This window comes from Corvus kubaryi, unplaced genomic scaffold (assembly GCF_017639235.1).
Source record: "Corvus kubaryi isolate FWS band 111438036 unplaced genomic scaffold, C.kubaryi_AGA036_p1.0 37308, whole genome shotgun sequence".
Taxonomy (NCBI): Eukaryota; Metazoa; Chordata; class Aves; order Passeriformes; family Corvidae; genus Corvus; species Corvus kubaryi.
Window position 1 is genome coordinate 10,099,865 of NW_024581096.1, and position 7,710 is coordinate 10,107,574.

A 7,710-nucleotide genomic window follows, 5' to 3' on the forward strand; every position below is an offset into this window, starting at 1 on the left:
CGGCTTGGCCGCGGGGGGGCGGGCCGGTTGCGCGGGCGGGTGCGGGCGGGGGCCGGGCGGCCGCCGGGGGCGGTGGGGGCACCTGTGCGTGCGGCGCGGCCTCCGCGGCACGGGCCCGGCGAGCGGGAGCGCGGGCTGCTCGCACCGAAGGGGTCGTTGAGCTGGGCTGTCGCTGCCTGGCCCGCCGTGCTCCAGCGTAGGAGCCGGGGAGGGGTCCCGCTCTCCGTGTGCCGGGCCGAGCCCGTGTCACCCCCGCGCCCCGCCGGGCCGCGATCACAGAGAGGGGCGCGGCGGGGTGACGCCGCAGGGGACGGCCCGCAGCCGATGCTCTGGCATCAGGGCAGCATGACCGGAGGGTCCCGCTGCCAACGGGAAGATCTGTTTCTGGCCTCTGTTAGTGCGGGTACCGAGCACAGGAAGGGTGTGTGTACGTTCAAGGGATGCATTTGTATGTTTGTTCCAAGAACTTGTTCGGTCTTGACTGTGAGACGATCACGTGTGAGTTGGAAGTAGGGTTACACTTGTTGGCAAAGCCCTACGATTACAGTCAGTCTTATCTGGGCTGGTGGAAGCACAGCGGTCACTTTATGCAGTGCCTGTGTGCAGCTTTCACCCAAGCGGTGATGGTGGTGATGTCGTCCCTAGTCCAGAAATGTCTATACAAGACCTGCGACCACAAGTATGCCCATGGGTGTTTCTGTGCTAGTGATCTGTGCTGTCGTTTCTGGCTCAGGAACGAAGCTTCACATTGTCATGCTGGATTTCACACCCAAATCCAGCTGGTCTATTGCCCTTTCTTGTACACTTGGTGACATTTGTGGTTATAAAGAACACAAAACCTCTGTCCCAAAGCATGACATTTATATCCTTATAAGAATCTCTTCTCTGGCACAGAGGCAAAACATATTATAAAAGTGTATTATTTGTCTGTCTTAATTACCGTCTTCCCTCTTTTTTTTTTCTTTCAAGCCTATGAAAATCATGACTGTGGACTTGCTATCAGTAAAGTCATGATAACATCAGGATATACTGATGACAAAAGTACTGACAGAACAAAATATATGAGGACAAGTTTCTGCTGTAGGAAAGAACAAAGAGTTTCAGTTTTCAGTACTGTGTGGGCAGACATGAAGAAAAAAACCCTGTTTTTTATTTGATCCGCTTTTTAGTGTTATTATCTAACTGCTTTGAAAACTAAAAATACAGTTTTAGGAAAAAAACCTTGATTTTTAAGTAACACGTACAGAGATAAACTGTAGCAGTGGTGGTGATCTGGTCTGCTCAGAGAAAACAAACAGCAGTTTTCCTTACATTTTGCTGGTACTGATGCATCTTTATTTTTTGCAAAATTAGAAAGTCATTCTGTCAGAAGTGCAGGGGTACATGTGGGAGTAGAGGTTGATCAGTTGTACTTGCCTAGTTATCAGAAGCAAATTAGAAGCTCTTCAAAATAATATACAAAGTAAGTGCAGCACAAAGGTTGTTTTTCTTATCTTTTAAACAGTCTTCTGACTGTTCCAGGGAAGCTGACCCAGGTGCAGGGCAAGCTCTGAATTTGGGAGGTGTAATTGCACATGCTTTCTCAACAGTCCTTTTTCCCTACACCAAGGCTTTGCAGCTCTGGCTTTAGAGGCCATTATATGGGATTAATTTAACACAGGTGCAGCAGTATTTACTAGTATAGAAAAAGAGCTACCTTGCTTCCCTGAAGCGGTGCAAAAGTTTCTCATGACTAAAGGCAGAGGAAATGATTTGTGTTTCTTTGTTGCTGCCTTTTTTTCACTTCTTTCCTCATCTGCACATCCCATCTTATGAAGTATTTTGTCCATCTCATAACAGACTGTCTTGAGAAGGTTCAGTCTGTAGCATAAGGTGCGCAGGCCCCTCTGTGGGTTTGTAGACGTGAGTGTGTGTGTGAAAGAGTGAATGCTATCTTTTGTTCTAGAAGGTCTGTCTTATAGTGGATACACTTGAAGAGCTAATTGAAAAATGTAGAAAGTCAGGAAAATCAATGAAGAAACCGCACTTTTTTTTTTAAAAAAAGGAAAAGTATACAAAAAGTATAGTTTTGAGTGTGAGGATAGTAAGATTAGTTTTGTGAAATAGTGTTAGTTCTTTAATTAGAGAATAGGATAGAAATCGAGCACACAATTGTGGGATGGGTTTCTGGGGATGTGAGCTTACTGTGTCTACCCATTGTCTAGCTTTCAGAGTTATTAGAAAAATACAGTAACTTTTGGGAGTTTCCTGTTGAACTAATGGTTTTGATATATAGAATGCCTAGTCAAGATGAAAAGCATAATCACATGAAATCTGTAGTCTTCAGAGCAAAGCAGACACTGTGGACTGAAGTGGAACTGAAAAAATGAAGAAGTTCCACTTGTAACATGAGTTTTGTCATCCTCTCATATCAGAAATGTCACACGTTGTAGCATTGAGTAACCACCAAAGAACTTCTGTTTGTGACAAAACCACTTATGTGAGAAGTTAAAATATCACGAGTTAAAAATAAAAGCTTTGAATCACACATGGGAAAAAAATCACAATTAATTTCAAAAATTCTAGATCAGGAAATACTAGGACAGTCACAATAGTTAGGATTTACTCTTAATTGCCTCAGAGTAAACTTTCTCTGATTATAGTGTTACAATTTTTAGAAGGTTAATTGTGACACACATGCGTCAACTACTATAGCTTGATCAGTCGAGATGTATAACTAACTGTGGCCATATTTCTAGCTTGGTGAAAGATTTTAATTAAAATATTTGACTTCTTGGTTTTTTTTTTACTTTTTCTTCCATGGCATATTTATTCAGCATGTCTCAGCTGCCACATGATATCCCTTATATCTCCTTTAGCTAGCTGATGGTTCCAAAAGCTTACTGCATTTCTCAGGGGCAGCTGGAACATAGCCAAATAAACTATGTAAAGGCCTTTCTGCTGTTTGTAACTGTGATTTTGATACTAAAATGCCCAAGTAAACGTTTGAATTGATGGGCATTTTCTGGCAGTGGTTCTATGAGCTCCACTTCCAGAGGAGTGATGTCTTCAGCAGGGAGTGGAAGTGTGTATGCAGCCAATTTTGGAAATTTTGGACTACTCTGAGCATGCTGCAGGTCTGAAAAACATTTTGCATGTTAAACTCCCATTACATATTTGGAGTTCAGTAAAATTCTTGACTTAAGAGTTTGTCAGCCTTTCTCCTTTCGTGGAAAATTTGGCCATGGGAAAACTTTATTGCTGCTTTTTTGCTTAATTTTCACTGTCATACTTTTGACACATAAAGTTTTTTCAGGAAAAAAAAACAACTGTTAGAGTAAACTCTGTCCGTATGCCAAAATAAAATCATTATTAATAGACAATGGAGATAGACTGAACCAAGTGTTGCATAACAGTCTTTCTTAAATCAATAATTAGAAAAGAAAGATCATGCAAGGAGTAAGCTGAAAAACTGTTTCAAAGGAATTGGGGAATCTTTAACACCACTTCAACAGAAGTAGCACTGTAAGTAGATAAAAAATTTATATTTTAAAATGTAGAATATTTTCCTGCCCTCATACTTTTGTATAAAATCATCAGAGATGGTAACAGTTTTTGGTGTATTTTTTTTTTTTTTTTAAGGAATTCTAATTATTACTAACATTATTACTAGCCCTTCTGGCACATTTCCTTTGTTCTTGATAACATCTTGATGAGTGGGAGCTTTCCCAGGGTGGGAAATTTTTGTGGAGTGAGAGCAGTTCTGTCCCATTCCCACTCTTCTTGTTGCATACTGCTCTAGGAGGGAGCTGCAAATGTCACTGCCAGGGGATACAGTGGTGCCCGGCATGCAGGGCACCTCTGAACCCCCATAGGACACTATATGTAGCACAGGTCTATAATTTACTCCACAGTCATGTGTTCCATATTAGTCAATCATGCTACTGAGGTTTGGGGTTTTTTTTTGTCTATTTAAATGATGCCATTAACCTTTGTAGTACACTGGGTTTTTCCTCTGTAATAACATTTGTCACTATGCTAGTACACAATTCTATTTTAGCAGTTTTGAAGTCTGCATTAGTTGTTAAAATACTTAAAATACTTCAATTTATTTTTTCAATCTGTTTCTTTGGAACCGTGTAGGTTAAAAAAGCTTGTGCTTCAACTGTTGCTTATACTGTTTTATTTATCTATCTGTCTATCTATCTATCTATCTATCTATCTATTTATTTTTAAGTTGGCAGTTTTTACTTGCCTTTCAGAGACCAACAGCAGAAATGGGAAGTTCGTAGAAGAGTACTGATAAATAGCTGACAACATATTTTCTTTTTTTTAGAGCCCTTAAAATAATTTTGACTGTTTTAGGCATTACCTGATGCCTTACATGTAGCCAGCTAAGCCAGACCCTATGCATAAAAAATGTTATGTTATGAAAAAAATGTCAAATTCCTCTTGGGTACAAGCTGTTACCTTCACTGAAGTAAACTAGTATTTTAGAATATATGCTGGATTAGTTGTACAGGGGCCTTTGAATATACTTTGTTAATATTAGTAGTTGGAATTTTTTTGTCTTTTTTAAACTTTCCGTGGCTGGTGCTGTGTGCTGTTTCATTTTGTTGTGAGAAGGTACAGTGATCGACAGCTGTGGTGGAAGTAGAAGCAGCCTGGCACTGCACAGGAAGCAGTTATGGGGCAGGTCCTGTTGCTGTCTAGCTGTTCTGCAGATTTTCCATGAGTGATCGTAAAACTGAAGACCCTTTCCAAGGATCCTGGCTGTAATTCTGTGACAGTATGTGTATGCCAGAAATTTCAACAAAGTAGCAGGCTTTCTCATGGTTGTTATTTTGGAGTTTTTTTCAGGTGGTGTGATAGTGTTGTCAGGGTGTGATATACACCCATATTCTGTGGATTTGAAGAAAGAACCAGAGCTGTGCATTTCTGTTTGAAAGTTGAAACTTTTATCAGGTGTTAAAAGCTGTGCACCAAAGGCACCTGTGGTGAAATCAGTGGACCTGTGATTTTTGCATCTGGTTTAACAGTCATGGAAGTGGTTTAACTCATGATACGGTTTTGTAGCATTCCTTTCTCTGTCGTCATACTTGGCTTTGCTTTTTTATTCAACACCTCCACGTAAAATAAACTGTAGTTTCTCTGGAAAGTATACTGCCTATGTACAGATTGTGTTCTCTTTCTATCCTGGTGAAGTGGTCCAAGAAGACGGTCAGTAATTTTGAGGTGAAATTTGTTTTCTTCCATCAAGGTACCTGGACCGTTTTGGAAAGAGGGCAGAATCCTTTAATCGGTATGTGCTGAGTCTCTGTGCTACTTTTGCAGTATGAGGGCTGGCTTGGGCATGTAATTCAACGATAGATGTGAGTTAAAATCAGCTGAAAGTTTAATAGAAGTTTCTTCTTGTACCACCCTGCCCACTGTGGGGCTGGACTTGAAGTGTTTCCAGCTGTCAGGATGGTCTAGCAAGTAGTGAACTGCAATGGCTCTTTTGTTACTGGTGGAAGAACTATCTGAATAAATGCTAAGGCTGGGCTCTTTGGGAAAGATTTTTCTGGTTTTTAAATGCTTACTATTGCAGTTACTCAGAAAGAGTTTGTACACTGTGTAACTACTGTATGTGATTAACTCTTGTGTGGGGTGAATTATGTCACATTAAGTATTGAATTCTGAAAGATTACTGGATCAAGAAAAATAATACAAACCAACAAGTTACTGGATATTATCTGTTAATCAGCAGCTTGGTTCTTAGGAAAATCTACTAAAGCTCCTTGAAAAAAAGGCTAATTTTGTGGGAATGATTCATGTATTAGGTGAGTGAGTTATCTTTCACTAAGAGGACGCTGGCTGCAAAATCACTGGAATAAGCTCCAGCTTTAGTAATTCTGCAACAAATGACAAACTGTATTTGCAGCAGAATGTTTTTAAGAAGGTCCATAAGACGTTTTCAAGGAAATGTTTTCTTGCCTGTAAATTCTCTGTTATTCCAGCAGAGGGTAGTTTATCCTCTAGGAAGCTAGGTGTGTTGAAGGAATGATTGGGAAAGGTAACTTAATGATTCCCATTTCCTCTTGTTTTAGATAAGGCAATAAAAATTAACTTCAACTGACTGACCTCATCAGATTAACAAATACTAAAACATACTGTTAGGCTACGATATGTTCTTAGGCTGGGACTGGAAAGGGCAGCCAAATTCAACAGTAGTCCCATTTCTGTCCTGCTACCAAAGGCTTCATTTGCCCTTCAAGAATTACTGCAGTTTGTTGTGCTGAGAACAGTTGCATTATCAGCCTAAGAGCTACTTCACTTTATCAGCTAGTGAAGTAGATACATGAAGCATTTTTTATTTCAAATACATAAATCACTCCACTTGAAGAGTGTTTGGCTTGTTTGCTGTTGCTTAAAAGCCCTTCTTTCTGCCACTGTACCCACTGCTGCAGCAACTGACGGCGAGGAGAATATATATTTGCAGGTGTTTGTGCTAGTACCCACCTGCAGCTGCTCTCTGCTCTGCTCACTGGTAGGGGGTGTTGACTGGGGGATGCTCTTTCTATGGTCTCCTCTTCTGTGATACTTTATTTTAAATCAGTCATCAGGAAGTAGTCCTGAAGTAAGCTTTTGTGACTGTCAGTCCTGAGGTGCAGCAGAAACTCGAGAAAGCACGAGTGAGGACAGTGATGACTGAATATATGAAAGGGTAGCAGAAGAGATGTGAGGATCCACAGTTGTTCTGTTGCCACGTTTCAATGGAGGCCTGTTACTCAGAATTTGTTTCCTTCAAAGCAGCGTTTCAGCTCCTCATGGATATTGGCCTTTTTGCCTGACTTCTAAAAAGAATATACTAATATCTATCTTTCTATTTGTCTTAGTGAGAGGTGTAATATGGTTAACACTATGCTGCATATCTTAAACTTCTGTATAATTTGCTCTAAAAAAAATCGTCAAGGAGTATTCCTGTAAGAAACCTGTGAATATGGTCAGTGTCAATCATGTCCATGCTTCCATGACTAGCTTGATTGATCTTGGTGTTACTTTCACTTGGAGCTTTCCCTGTGGTGCGCAGGACTTCTATTTTTTGTATTTTCGTTCTTTTTGTTTGTTTGTTTTTGTTAACACGTTTGCGTCAGATAGGCATGTAATTCAAATCTAGCTGTATCCCTCTGTGTTACAGACTTTCCCTCCCCTTTTCTAGTTTTGAATTTGCTTTCAGAAATGACACGTTATTGTTTTCTATTTATAATTTTCTATTTATTGGGTAAGAAAGCCCTAACTATATCAAGGATGAATAATGTGTCTAAATTCTTTATTTTGGAGCAACACAGGTATAACCAGTTAACTTGCTTCTAATTTTTAAACCAATATTCTACATGATCAAAGGAATATAGGAAAACTTTTGCATGGATCAGTAGAAGACACGTCGTACTCTCTACCAATTATACAAGAAGCCTAGGCAATTAATCTCTTATTGCAGGTGCTTTGATAAGCTATTTTACTAACATGGGATGATTTCAGATCTGAATACCAATCCAAGATCCCTTTTTCTAAACACCAGACAGACAAAAGAAGGAGGGGGAACCCAGGAAAGCTTTTCCAAAGTCATACAAAAGGTTAGTGCCCAATTTGCTACTTGCCAGTCCCTTGCAATCTTGTAGACTTTGCTGCCTTTCAAAGTGGAAATAACTTTGGAGGAGACAGACCCATTTGTAGTTGATTTAAGGTATT

The 7,710-nt window shown here is 40.2% G+C and overlaps 1 long non-coding RNA gene across 1 annotated transcript in view; it reads left to right on the forward strand.

Moving 5' to 3' along the window:
* Nucleotides 1-80: 80 nt before the first annotated feature.
* The window catches only part of LOC121664845, a 33,246-nt gene continuing 25,616 nt past the window's right edge, over nucleotides 81-7,710 (forward strand). The window contains exon 1 of the long non-coding RNA XR_006016149.1: nucleotides 81-7,595. This is a non-coding gene — a long non-coding RNA (uncharacterized LOC121664845). The remainder of the gene's footprint in view (nucleotides 7,596-7,710) is intronic.